The following is a 15585-nucleotide window of genomic DNA, read 5'->3' as shown; positions in this document are numbered from 1 at the left end:
TTGAATATTAAACATGATGTGACAATCGTAAGAAAGACATCTAGCAAGGGCTTAACTAACAGAAGAAAATAGTTAGCAAAGGAAAAGAAAGATTAAATAGAGATCACAAGGCCTTGTCCAGAAGTTGCTCCACATATATCAATGAAAATGATTGTGGCAGTGGCCTACATTGGGATAAAAAAGACCCAATTTATTGTGCATATAGTACCATCTCTAGTACCATCTCTCTCTCTCTCTCTCTCTCTCTCTCTCTCTCTCTCTCTCTCTCTCTCTCTCTCTCTCTCTCTCTCTCTCTCTCTCTCTCTCTCTCTCTCTCTCTCTCTCTCTCTCTCTCTCTCTCTCACACACACACACATTCATTATCTAACGCATAGGCAAAGCCCCATCTTTATCATATGGCATTTCCAACATATTAAATTTACTACATGACCCAAATTATGATATGTAATGAATTAGGAGTCCCCTACCATAATAATGACATCTCCATAGCATCATTCAAATCAGAAATATTGATAGTTTCAAAGGAATGATTTTTAACATTTAAGAGAATCCAAATCAACTTCTAGGTAGGGTCAAACTACTAATCTACCACATACTAATTTGCCACCTAGGATAGAGGAAGGTCACAACCCTACACAACCAACATTATTATTGGAAAAGAAAGCTAGTTGGCCAAGTGACATAACAAGCAACATAAAACAAAAAAAATAGTGGCATCAACCTCTCGTAAGAAAAGAACGTCTAAAATTGAAAATTTCTAATGCATGTCTCACTATATATTTCTTGGGGAGGTCAACAAGACCTCAAAAACTCCAAAATATAAAATTCCATTGATGGGAATTAAGAGGCATTGCATCACTATATATCTCTTTGAGAAAGGAATAGCAATTTTATGAAAATTCTTCTTTCAAAAAACTCCTTGATTGAATGTTGGGGATTTATAACATCCTTTTTTTCCAACATGCTCTCACTCCTAATCACCCAAGCAAGCTACAAGAATTACTTCGACTCCTAGGAGATGAAGGAGAATGACTAGGTCTCTTTAACTATTAGGATAAAATGGATGTTGATTGTGGTATTTTGAAAGACCAAATTCTAATGGAAGGCTCACCATTGGAGGGCTTATTACAAGAAGTGGCTTAATAGGAGAATCTTTGATCTTATAATCTAAAGAAATAAGTATTGGAAAAACTAAGGTATGCCATACATTGGGTGTGGCATAAATGTCCAATTTGGATATCTATAAACTATTTCAGGAATTTAGAAAGATCAATGGAAACATAGACCCATTTTTTAGGGTGAACTTGGTTGAATCTACCTTGTTCAATACAAATAACTTTTCCTAAAGTGGTACCAACAATAGTCAAAAAGGTCCAATAGGATAAAGACAACTCTAGAAATTCAAGCCACACAAGCAAATGAAGTGTCTTTTTATTAGAGAGAGAAATCGTGCATCCACAATTGAAAGACTAACAAGGATGTATAGACATACCATGGGCCATGCTTGAGAATAGCCTCAACATGGTTAGCCTCAATAAAACGAAAACAAAAGAAACCTTTGGTAAGATTTTGAATAGCATCAACCTTGACCCCGTGAATCCACTCATGAAGTATGCTTTTGAGGGGAGTTCTCTTAAAATTATCCTATCAAAATAAAATGCTCTCACCATTTGCATACATTATCATAGTCAAAGATGGGAAGCATCACATCCACAGAATGAAAAAAATTACCTCATACAATAGTTTAGAAACAAACTTCTATAGACCGCTTTTTGAAAGTGTCATTACTCAAAACCACCAAACCTTCAGAGATGGGAAGCATCACATCCATAGAATAAAAAAAATTACCTCATACAATAGTTTAGAAACAAACTTCCATAGACCGCTTTTTGAAGGTGTCATTACTCAGAACTATCAAACCTTCGACACCGACATAAATTGTTGAGTTGACACAATTATGACCATATAAGAGACTACTAAAACCCTATAAAAAATAACTAAAGTGCAACCAAAACTTTCCTCTCTCCTGACCACCAAGAAGATTTCCAACGACCCTCAACATTTTAGAATTGTTTTCCCCAAAGTTTTTCTAGAAATCTGATCAATCAACATCCACAAAACATATCATCGTCCACCCATTTATGAGATTATTGTCTCGTCCACCCATAAATAAGATTATCATCCATCTCCTTCAGCTCTCCTTTTTCCGCATGATGATAGATTACAGAATGTGATCCGAAACATTGATACAAAAGAATCTCACATAATTGAATCTAGAAACAACACTTATTATTTTCAACAATATCTGATTATCTGTTCCATTCTTGCCATTTGATAAGACAGTCTAGAATTTGGATTGAGCGCCAAAGCTGTTCATATCGTCAAACCACCTAAACTAAATTATTATAGGAATGCATGAATCTAGATTTGCTTTTGGAAAATTATTTTCAATATGATGCTTTACAGGTCTAAAAAGAAAAATGATGACATGTTACAGTCAGAATTCAATTGTGAGGTCAAATCCCTTGTCAAATCTCAACCTTCATGTCATACCACAGTTTGGTAGCTTACTGAAAAAATCACACTGATTGGACTGGTTGAGTTCCCTGTGACCCAGATGAACATCACTTATCAAAAAGATTTCATTCTTATTACCTCGATTGAATAAACAGCCGGCCAGCCTTACTGTTAAATCTGTACATTAATGTCACGAGTGAGTAGGCACTATTTAAAATAATACCTGGTTTACTTTTCCAGTTCATAAGTCTAAAATAACTGCAGGAGAAATTCCTTTTAGGTGGTACTGACTTTACTGTTAGGCATGTTCTTTGACGATTCCTTTGTGGCAATATGTTAATCCACCTGCCTCGTAAAACAGAACCAAGAAATCTTTTACAGGTCTACTGCAGATACCATCCTTCAAACCATGAATGGACAGGCATAAAACAACTGCAGACATAGCCTACTTAAACATTACAGCAAAATGTGGAAAATGCTGATGACTTTTTATCCTCAATTTCAGACATATTCTCAAATACAGTAATTTTGTGCAAATAAACTTGGGAAAATGGATATAAAATTAAGTTAATAAATCTATTGAGGTTGGCAATACAGTTATTCTCCACACAAAAAATTAATCTGTACGAAAATCAAAATGTGCATATCATGATGGATTTTTATGCAATTTTCACTGATTCGATCTTCTTAATCCGCCTCTTCAATGCTGCAAAAATGCGAAAAATCCACCAAAAAACAATTGTGTAATGCAGATTTGTGTTTTCGAAGCAGTACGTTTTTGTGTGGAGAATAGCCCGAGCTTTGATGGTGGGAAAAAAAGAAAGAAATATTATTTTATAGACCACAATGCTGGGCAGTCTGTATATGGGTTTACAGATGACTTATAGCAATATGGCATGGACGCGTCTATTCTGGCTCCAAAACGGCAGTACGGATTGACTAACACGTGTGTTAGTCGCACGCTTTACATCGTCGATTTTGCAATAAACGGCCACGATTGACTAACAGGTCGCTATCACACTGTACAAAAGGTCTGTTTTGGAGCCAGAATAGCTTCGGCCATATGGCACTACCCCATACTCTTTGTGGGAGGCATTCAACTGTGCTACAAACGACACATACATACCTTACCCCCTATAGAATTTGAACTTGAGACCTCTCTTAATCTTGCTTAGGTTTTTTATAATATATGAAATTATGTGCCACATCTTCCAATATCTAGATCATAGAATTCAATACTTTATCCTTTCAGCTCCAATATTCTCTAACTTTCAATCACTTTTAGTTTTGCTTTTTAGATTTTTTTTAGAAAAGTTGATGTAGACTTTTTTCTATATTAAAAGTTTGTACATTTTAATATTCTATGGATATTTATTGAGTATTATTGGATTTTTTATTTTTTTTTTGTTATAGTAAAGAATCATATTATTCTCTTTCTAAATTTGTACTAGTTATTTTAAGTTGTAAACTATATTGTTTAAATTTAGTATTTGTCATTTGTATTTTTTTATTGGAAGAATGCATGTATTAATAAAAATAAAAAAGAATGTACAAGAGAAAACAACTTGGAGGAGGTCCTACCAAGCCAAAAAGTTTAAGAGTAACAACTCAAGTTGAACACAAAGAAGCATTACCTAGATGAGTAAATCAATTAAGACAACTAAAAGTTATAGATTTTATGCCAAAACAAATCACAATAAATGATATCAAATTTCCACAATCCATATAGAGTAATGCAATTGTTTCTGGATTAGATTGTGTAGAGATTTTTTTCATAAAATTTAGAAACAATTACATAAATCATAATAAGAGAAGAAAATTACTTTTCTCTAAGAGTACCAAGTATATGATCTTTCATAATAATATTAAACATCTTAGGTAAAGACCCATTATAATCTTTAGCGATAGTTGTCAGTTGACACTGCACTCAAGATAATTGTGTCTATAGTTCTAAATTGTAGTGATTATCCTTCAAGGCTCTAACAAGAGTTGCATAATACAAAAATCAAATAAACCATGCATAATCACCTCCATTGGTCGAGAAGTGATAGAAAATATAGCTTTAAATCGGATAGTCAAATATATAAAAGGATATACTGATGAAATAATCTTCTATTAAGTATGGTTGGAATAAGAGTCACAATTGCTTGCAAATTTGTTGAGTATGCTTGCAAGTCCCAAAAACATGTTTAATAGTTTCTATCTTGTTTCAAAAGGGACATTTTGTGGAATGATTAGGAAGAAAGGTGAGACATCTTCCCACAAAAAAATTATAATGACCAATCTTCCATGCTAGAAATTGAGCTTTGGCCTCAGCTTGGGATTTCCAAACAACAATGCTCAAGTTGAACCACTTAGATTTTGGCCAATTCAAACTCCATTTTAGACTTACTCTTGGCTAAGGGAAGATTTTAAGATAAATTAGTTTGGGAGGAAATTTTTCAATATTATAACCCGAACACCACCTCAGCCTTTGAAGTTGCATGAGACGAGAGAAAAAAAATTTAGTATCTTGCACCTTGTGAATGTCATTGATAAGCGCTTTAGACAATTTGAAGTTATTCGTGAGTTACATGTCATTTTTCCAAGTTAAAGACGTGAACTCCCATATATCCTTGAATTCTATAATGTCTTTTTTGAATAGGAGTTTGTTATGCAATTGATAATTAGTAGCAAGAGACTTAGACTCTTGAAAATTTATCAATCAATTCTACCAAATTAAAGATGCAAAGAAACTCATGCTATGATTGAAATCTTGTCCTTTCCATTCAAGAAAAGGAGACACTACTTGTTAGGCTTTCCATATGCTTAAAAATTATCTAGAGGCTTAAGGTTTGAAGTATTTAACCATAAGGAGTTTATCTTTCCATCCAACCTCTTTCCAGGCATTATTGGCTTTGGCAATAGCAATTCTATGTCTAATAAGAGACTTCAATGGAGTTGCTTCGTGAATATATCTAGTAATCCATTTAGCAATTAGACAAATCCCTTGTGTGAGAGGATCAATCACTCCTAAACCTCCTTTGTTTTTTGGTTTAATGCAATACGGCCATGAAGCAATTGGTTGATCTTTTCTTTTATTCCATTTTCCCCATAGAAACCCTCTAATTAATTGAGTTAGCTAATTATAACAAAATTTTGAAGGAAGCCAATATAATGAAATGCATACATGACTTGCAATGAGAATTTTGTTAGTAATTTGGATGAGTCCAACAATAGAAAGAAATTTGTTTGACTAGAGTTAAAGCTTGTTTTTAAGTTTATTGATGAACCACTTCCACATTTCATATACGAAAACTCATATCCCAAAAGGGATGCCAAGGTATCTTGAAATTACACCATGATTATTGAATTTTCGTTATGGGGGAACCTAAGGAGGTGGTTGGTCAACCGATATCATCCAAATTTAATTTTATTACAAGAGTTGAGAGTTAGATGTTGAAAGCAATAGGTCCAAGACATCAACAGTATTATTGAGTTCTTCTTGAAAGCTTTAAATGAATGACAAGCTATCATATTTATATGAGTTATTATTAATAGTTTAGTTGTACTAATTGTAATTCATGGCTAATTTTTTTAGTGAATTCCAATTTAAGAGATCACTCCCATTCAAAATAACAAAAAGACTCATAAATAATATACCTTTAGACTGCTATTTATTTTCTCTTGTTATCATTTTTTTTTGCTTTACCATATGCCATCCACTAGGCAAGATTACTTTTACCCTCTATCTTTTGTTTGGTTGATAAATGAAAATTTTTATTAATTTTTCTATAATTGGTCATGGACATATGTTCAAGACATAACAAAATTGTATATATGTGACGAAATTATAATCTATCAAGATGGAGTAATTGGTGGTGAGCCCATTGGCGGGTAGTGAGCAATTGTCTTGCATGCTATTTTAAATTAACCATTATCTTCCATTTATCCACGGTGATTATTAAATGCCACATGTCATTAACTTTCTAACGGTAGAAATTGCTAAAAAAATTCAAGAAATGAAATTAGTTATGCATGGGAATGGTGGTGCAAAGTAAATGCAAAAGCTTATGCTCAACTAACTCAACAATTTGTAATATCCCCATTTTTTGGTTCTCTTGTAGTGCATTGGTGTTGGCTTTCTAGGTTGGTGTCCGCAAGATCAAAGGGGTATTTTAATGTTGTCAATGTGTTGAGATGGATTAATGGAAATGAAAGACACTTTTTGGAGTGATTTCAGACAATTTGTCTGAGACTTACTATTTTTAGTAGAATCAATTTAACACTTACTATTTATAGTAAGTTTCAATGTATCTTAAATTGAGTCTGTTTGGTGTTTGGACACACTTACTATTTTTAGCATATGCTATTTTTAGTAAGTGTTTATTTTTAGCAGTTGGATCGACGTTTGTTTCTCCAAGAGTGTAATATTTCATAGTTGGACGTCGTTAGGTGAAGTTTTATTGTGTTCAAAGAAATATATTTTGATTTTTGTCACATAACTATTTAATATTGCTACTTTATGACTTACATGATTTGTACCCCTTGGCCTAGTTGCACAACGTTGTTCTTTAAAAGGGGGTCTTTTATGTCTTAATGGGATGCCAGGAACTAAGAAATTTATCTTTTTCTAATGTAAAATTTGTAGCCTCCAAAAGTTAATGACTAAGGATTAGGAGAAAAATAATATTTTATAAAGGTTTATTTTATGTTTCAAAAAAGGGAAGTCTAGGGGATATAAGGAGACAAAAGTAAATTAAAATATTTTATTTGAGAATTCTTTTTTTTATCGGTAACGGGCCAAACCGATGAGGTGTAGGGGAAGAGCACTAGTAGCCATCATAGCTAGCTTTGTGCACATACAGATCTTAAACGGTACATCAAATTTTGAATTTTTTTGTTTGGTTGTCTTCGTATGCTACTTAACTACTTATAGCTATTGATCTAGCTTTTGGGTAGTAACGATCCAATTTCTACGGGTTGTTATGCGTTGAAAGGCCAAAAAGTGGTCATTTCAAAGTGATGACTGATACTTGACCTCTTTTGTGGCAATACCCGCAACCGAAAATGCCAATAGATGTTTATTAAATGCCTAATAAATAATATATTTATCACACTTTTAAAACACTAAAAAATCTTTTTTATAATATTTAATGAATTTAGAAAAAAAATAATAAAATTGGATTTTTTCGCAAATGATGAGGAGCTCTGCACATCAACATCTTGGCGACCATCTTCCACACTAGGGCAAGAACTGCGACATGGTTGGCAAGCCTCCATCCGACAGGGAAGCATCTTCACATAACCACCCGTGGCAATTGGTATTGGGCAAAAGAGTTGCTAGGGCAGAGAAGAGGGAGGCTAGGGCTTCTCTGGAACAATCAAGTATGTGGGTGATCCCCATCACCTCTCAAATCCCCAGTCGCACCACCAAAGAAAATAGCATACCACTGGGGTTTCGAGCAAATTCTTCAGGCCCCAGACATCCCCTTTGAAAGTCATGACATTATTCCCGTCCACATACCTATAGAGCGGAGGGTTATAGAAGACTCGCTAAGGATGGAGGAAGGGCATTGCCATATCATGGCCCCAAATTAGCCAATTCGATGTCAGTCTCAAAGCTGGGGAACTCGCTCCATCATGTTGCAAGGAGAGAGGGTTCCCTAGCAGCGACAAACCCCGACCCGGAGTTCATCAAAATTTCAAAGCCCAGAGAAGCCATGGATTTAAATAAATATTGCAGAGGGCACAAACTCTTTGCGAAATGGGGAGGGAATAATCAGCCACTCGTTGTAATAGTGGAATGGTGGAAAACAACATTCCACGAACAGGTAAGTATCACAACCCTAGCAAATAATTTTTTGTACATTGAATGCTACAAAAAATCTTTGAAGGCCAAACTATTGCATGAAGAATATGTTTTTACAAAGGTGCAAATTTCAATTTCATTGATTGGCATCCTAAATTCGATGCTAATGGATATGAATTTAAAATGGTATCAAAATGGGTTGAAATCCACAATATTCTTGTAGAATTAATGCATGCTAAAATTCTTATAGAAATTGGGGATAAATTGGGCAAATTCATAGCCGTAGAGAGAAATTGGTCAAATAAATCTGACATAAAACTACTAATAGAAGTAAACAAGGGCATGAAAGACCTAAAAAACATAATCCTAGAAACAATAGATGGTATCTACATTCTAAAACTGGTATGGTATATTGGCCCGGTAGCAGAAGATTTAACTTTCTGCAAAAGGTCAAACCCTAATTTGCAGAAGCCGTAGGAAATAGTAAATGACAACCATAGAGTTTCAAATGATAAAATAAACATTCAATTTAATAATGACAAGGATGGCTTCATTATAAACACTAGTTAGCAAGAGAATGATAATATCCCAACCCCGCCTCCTTTCCCGGTCTTGAGTAACACTCCAAACAGAGCCGATAACAACAAAGAAACTCGGGTTTATGATAATGAGGACCGAATCCAAGCAGAACTGAACAATGTTATAGAAAACTTAATGGGGAAACTGGCTGAAGAATTTGTCAAGGAGGTACTCATTGATACTCCGACAAATAGGGCAAATAATGTCAACATCTCCAATATAGAACAGGTTTAGACCCCCCTCAAAACCCCCTCACTAAACACCAACCCGACTAAGGTGGCTCAAGAGGATCCAACCACAGCCTCTTCCACTCTGGAGGAATCCCCTATTGTGGAAGGATTGAATGCAAAGAGGAAAGAGAATTCATTATCAATGAACTGATCAATATGCAGGAAATAGAAAATAACATAGTATTAGACAATAGCTCAACCAACCCACAAAACAGAGGTATCCTCCATATGGGAGGTGAGAAATTAACTACTGACTGTGGCAAATCCATGAGCAACAAAAGAGCTCAGAAGTCTTTTTTAGACAAAAGGAAGATGGACGAGGATGCGGAGGGGCAGGCCAAAATCACAACACTGTTGGGACAAGGAAAATCTCCCCTCCCCCTCGTAGAGGTATAAACACACTTACATGGAATGTTAGGGGTTTGGGAGCCCCAAACAAATAAATACTAATTAAGCGAAGCATACTGAAATCTAATATGGACCTAATTATGATACAAGAAACAAAACTAGGCAAGACTGATATGAACAATTTTAGTAAAAAATTTACCCAATGGCAGATGGAAGCGATGGAGTCTACAAGGGCATCGGGTGGATAGGGTATAATGTGGAGAAAAAATGCAATTGCATTCACATGTCAAATCAAGATGCAAAATTGGATGGTTGGCAAAGTGAGAGCCCTTAGTCTAAAACTTGAGTTTATTATCATTAATGTATATGGCCCAATTCCAACAGATAAAAAGGGATTACTTTGGCAAGAAATTGAACACTACTTAAATACTCAGGCTGAAAAACACATCATCATAGCTGGTGACTTCGACACCATCTTGTACTCATCTGATAAAAGCGGTGGTATAAAAACCATTAGACAACCACAAAGAGACTTCGTAGACTAGATAAATAACAATAACTTACTTGAAATCAAGACTGAGACGGGTTTTCACACATGGAATAATAGAAGAAAAGATTTCTCCAACATTGCAGAAACACTTGATCGATTTTTCTTTAAAGGAGATCTAACCGATCTCAAAACAGAATTAAAAACTATAGTATTACCATGGTCAGGCTCTGATCATTACCCACCACTTTTAGAACTTATGGGGGAAACAAAGCAAATTGGGTGTCCCTTCAAGTTTGAAAGAATGTGGTTTACACATGAAGACTTCATCCCCAACATACAAAAATGGAGGAAGGATAGTGTCTTTGTAGGATCTCAAATGTACTGTATGGTCTCCAAGCTGAAAGAGATTAAGTATAAATTGCTCGATTGGAACAAAAGGAAATTTAAAAATATCTTTGAGGAGAAGTCAAGAATTGAGAAAGAGCTGGAGACAATAAACACTGATGTGATGTAAAACGGGATGACCTCTGAAACATACGAGGCTGAGAAAATGCTTTTATGTAAATATGAAGGCATTCTGGTCAGAGAAAAGATATACTAGAAATAGAAATCTCGAGAGACATGGCTAGAAGATGGGATAGAAACACCAAATTTTTTCACAACAGTGTCAAAATAAAAAGGGCAGCAAATAACATTACTCAAATCACCAATGACAATGATCAAATCATTACGGATCAAGATCTGATTGCAAAAGATGCAACCAAGTACTTTGAAAATATTCTCAACAACTGGGAACACTCGGACCTCCCTAACAATAGAATCTTATTAAATAACATACCCAAGCTGATAACAGAGGGTGATAATAAAATGTTTAACTCTAAAATCACCCATGAAGAAGTCAAAATGACTTTGGCACAATTTCAAGGAGACAAAGCCCCTGGACCGGATGGCTTCCCTGCTAGTTTTTTTCAGAGATGCTGGCACATCTTAGGGGACGAGGCTACTAAAGCCTTGGAATCCGCCCGCAATGCAAGGAAATTCCTAAAAGAGATTAATAACACCTTTTTGGCCTTAATTCCAAAGAAGGAGAATCCCTCAAAGTGGGAAGAATTCAGACCCATTTCTCTATGTAACAAGACTTATAAACTACTAGCTGAAGTCATGGCCAATAGACTAAAAAAATTACTACCTACCATAATATCATAAGAACAAACAGGCTTTGTACCCAATAGATCAATTTTGGATGGGATTATTATTGTACAGGAATCCATCCACTCCTATCAGTTCCAAGGGAAACCTAATATACTGACAAAATTAGATATGAAAAAGGATTATGACAAAGTGGATTGGTATTTCCTTTGTAACTGCATGAAGGCCTTTGGCTTTAACAAACAATGGACCAATTAGGTTTACTTCTGCATATCAAACCCTAGGTTCTCTATCTTACTAAACGGGAAACCGGAAGGCTTCTTTGAAGTATCTAGGGGACTCGGACAAGGTGACCCTTTATCCCCATTCCTATTTATAATTATATCTAAAGCCTTAGGTAGAAGCCCAAATGCATCATGAAGGTCTAGCAGACTGACGAGGATTCAGATCACTAGAGGGGTAGATCCATGCACCCATCAACAATTTGTTGATGACACAATGATTCTAGGGAAAGGACAGTTAAAGGAAGCTAAGGAAATCAAGAAAATATTACAATCTTATGGGTTGCTTCAGGAGAGATGGTAAACAAGGAGAAATCAAAATTATTCTTCTTTAATATGGAAGCACAGGAGGAATACAAGATAGCTTCGTATCTAGGGTACAAAATAGGTCATCTACCATTCTCGTATTTAGGGATGCCTTTGAACAAAGGTATCAAAACCAACAAACTTTGGGATCCCCTGATTGAAAGAGTGAGGAAGAAGTTGTCATCTTGGAAAGCCTTATGGCTGACAGGGGTAGGAAGATTAACCCTCATAAAAACAGTATTAGCAGCAATGCCTATTTATCTTTTATCATGTATACCACTTCCAAAAGGGGCCTATAAGAAACTAACTCAAATAATTAGAGATTTCTATTGGAATGGTGCAGAGGATAAAAACAAAATGAAACTGATATCATGGGAAAAGATATGTCTAGAAAAGAGTGATGGAGGCACGAGAATAAGAAAATTACTATGGCAAAATAAGGCTTTAGGGGAAAAATTCGCATGGAGAATGTACACATCCTCAAAAGCCAAATGGGCCAGAATCCTTAGGAGCAAATACATATCACAAAATTAGAGAGAGGCAGTATTTAGGGAAACAAACCCACCCAAGGGATCTAAAATCTGGAACTTTATAAAAGAAAGTTGGTCGCTCATAGTGAACCACCTATCCTGGGATATTCATGATGGTAAAACCGCCTTGTTCTGGGAGGATTCCTGGGTAGGCTACCCCTCAATACACAATCTGATGAACACAACCGGCATAAAGGACCAAATGAAATCTTTATGGGGTAATCATGTAAGGGATTATACAACATTGGCACCAGAATCGACAATGGGATGGAAGTGGAAAAATATGCTCCCATTCTTGGTGGACAACAAAGACCAAAAATTATTGCAAATTCTTGACGGCAGAATAATAACACTCAGACCTGGGCCAAATGAGCTTATATGGTCGAGATCAAAGGATGGACAATACAACTGCAAAGAAGGTTTCAGAACCATATATGATGAGGCAAACAATATCAAGGACTATATCCCTAACACAATATGTTGGGACAAATTTGGTCTCCCAAAAGTTGGTTTCTTTGCCTGGGTGGCATTTCAGGGGAAGGTCCTAATTGTGGAGCAATTTAAACTTAGAGGCTATGAAGGACCCTCAATTTGTTTCTTATACAAGAAAGACGAGGAAACAAATGATCACATATTCACAACCTCTAACTACACACAGAAATGCCGGTATTGGTTGATGGAACAACTAGGGTGGTCAGGTGCCCTTATCCCTTACCTAAAGGATTGGCTCAGAAGTTGGCCAATTATCAAAAGGAATAACATCTTCTACAATTTATGAATATGCAGCCCAACAATAGTAATTTGGGAGGTTTGGAAGGAGAGGAATAGGAGAATCTTCCAAGAAACAAAAATGAATGTAGAAAATTTGATAGCAAAAATAGAAGCCTCCATCACAGAAACCTCCAATAGTAGGAATATGACCATTCCACAACATGATAAGATATTTACAGATTGGGATAACTACACCAGAAAGCAGTAGAAGGGGATTAAAATCCCTCCTTTCTTTGGAAAGGGGAATAGAGACAAGACCGAAGTTAGGAAAGCATGCAAATGGGTGCTCCCGGAGGCTGGATGGTGCAAACTCAATTTTGATGGAGCATTCAGAGGCAATCCAGGGGAGGCAGGGACAAGATGTATAATCCACTCACATGAAGGGATATGTATTGGATCAAGATCCTGATATCTAGGTCATTGCACTAACAATAAGGCAGAATTGTTGAGCTTAATACAGAGTTTAAACCTATGCATACAATTAAAAATATCCAAATTGGAAATAGAAGGGGACTCGACCATCATAGTTAATACAATGAGGACCAGGACAATGCCAAACTGGGAACTCAGAAGTTTATTGGATAGAGCCCTTTCTCTAATGGAAAACTTCTCAGATTACATGCTCAATCATATATATAGGGAAGATAACACATTGGCAAATAATCTAGCTAATTTAGGGGCAAATGTAACAAATAGAACCACATCATTAACATACAGACAATTAGACCAGGATACTCATAGGCAAGCAAGGATTTAGACATAATCCTAAATAGCACATTCACACACATATTGGAAGGTATATATATGTATATGCACAGATAACAGTATATATGTACATATATATTTGTACTTATATAATTATATGTGTACACATACATATATATGGTAGTGGATACATATATAGATGCATGTATACATATATAACTATATATATAGATATATACGGACACATATACAGATATATGTGTATATAATCATATATATACCTATCAATAGTATTCTTAGAGCAGAGCTCACTCCTTTGATTCTGAATAGACTTTTATAGATGCATACGAATATACACAAAGTATGTTGGTATGCATATAGGGTTATATAAATACAAATATATGCATATATACGAACACATGAATATGTATATATATATGCATACAGTTATATATGTATATACACACAGAGACATATACACATTTAAAACTTGCATATATATATATATATATATATATATGCAATATGTAAATATACATATAGACATATATGAATACCTATATATATAGATCTATATAATATATAGATATGCGTAAGCATCATCATACGTCAAGACATTATCATTTAGACATGGTTCGAACCCTTAGCAAGCTAGAGATACTAGGATATAAGACAAACAGAGAATAAAAGAAAGAACAATCAACAATCCCATAGTCGATATGACAGGATAGAATAGGGTTGGAACTTTCACAGATGTGACAGAAATACATATGTTCATCTATATACATACAACGAGATTATATAATCAAATCTATATATATATATATAGGTGTATACATATTGTATATGGTGAAAATGGATACAACAATGATGAAAGACTAAATGAATTCAACCACAAAACCCTAGCCTAACAACAACAAAGATCCACCATAACATATGAAGATTACCTAAGACAATGCAAATCAAATGAAATCACAAAGATTATACCATCACATGTCCAATAGGGTTTTGATCTCCATTCTTCCTATCTATATTGATCTTGCTTGATATATTTGCTCTGAGATTTTATGTGCACAAGAGCTCAACAAAGAACGGAAATGTGGTTGCAAGTAGGATCGCCTATGTTCAAAAGCGTAGTGTAGTCAAGTAGTCAACGGGGGGGGTTTGATAATGAAGGAAGCATCTCCTTATATAGAAGACACTATATGAAATGGAGGGATAAGATTGAGAGGTGTAAAAGGAGGTCAGCTATGATTAGAGGGTAGGTAAAAGAAATAATAAAATAATGAAAGGGGTAGGTAGTGTATGAATTAAGAGATGAATGACATGTGTCATGGGTAGAAAAGGTTAATGAATTAATTAAATAAATAAAGATTTATTTAATTAATAGAAGGAGTGAGATCAATTAAATAAATAACATATTTATTTAATTTAGGAAAAGGATAATTTAAATAAATAAATGTATTTATTTAAATGAGAAATAAGGCTAGAAGAGAATAAATGAATTAATTAAATAAATAAAGATTTATTTAATTAATAGAAGAATTAAGCTTAGATAATTAAATAAATAATATTTATTTAATTAGACTGGACAATTTTGGGTGTCTACACACACACACACACACATATATATATTTATATATGTGTATATATATTTATATATGTATATATATAGATATATACATACATATACATGCATATATACAAATATATATAAATATGTATATAGATATATATGCATATAGGCATATATATAAATGCATATATGTATATAAATATATATATATAGGCACACACGTACATGGACATAAATATCGGTTAACATAACCAGTATATCTAAGCAGAGGCACTCAAAATTTATCTATCTTTAAAAATGGACTCTGGTATT

This window comes from Cryptomeria japonica, chromosome 4, assembly GCF_030272615.1.
Source record: "Cryptomeria japonica chromosome 4, Sugi_1.0, whole genome shotgun sequence".
Taxonomy (NCBI): domain Eukaryota; kingdom Viridiplantae; phylum Streptophyta; class Pinopsida; order Cupressales; family Cupressaceae; genus Cryptomeria; species Cryptomeria japonica.
This window is presented reverse-complemented; position numbering follows the sequence as displayed.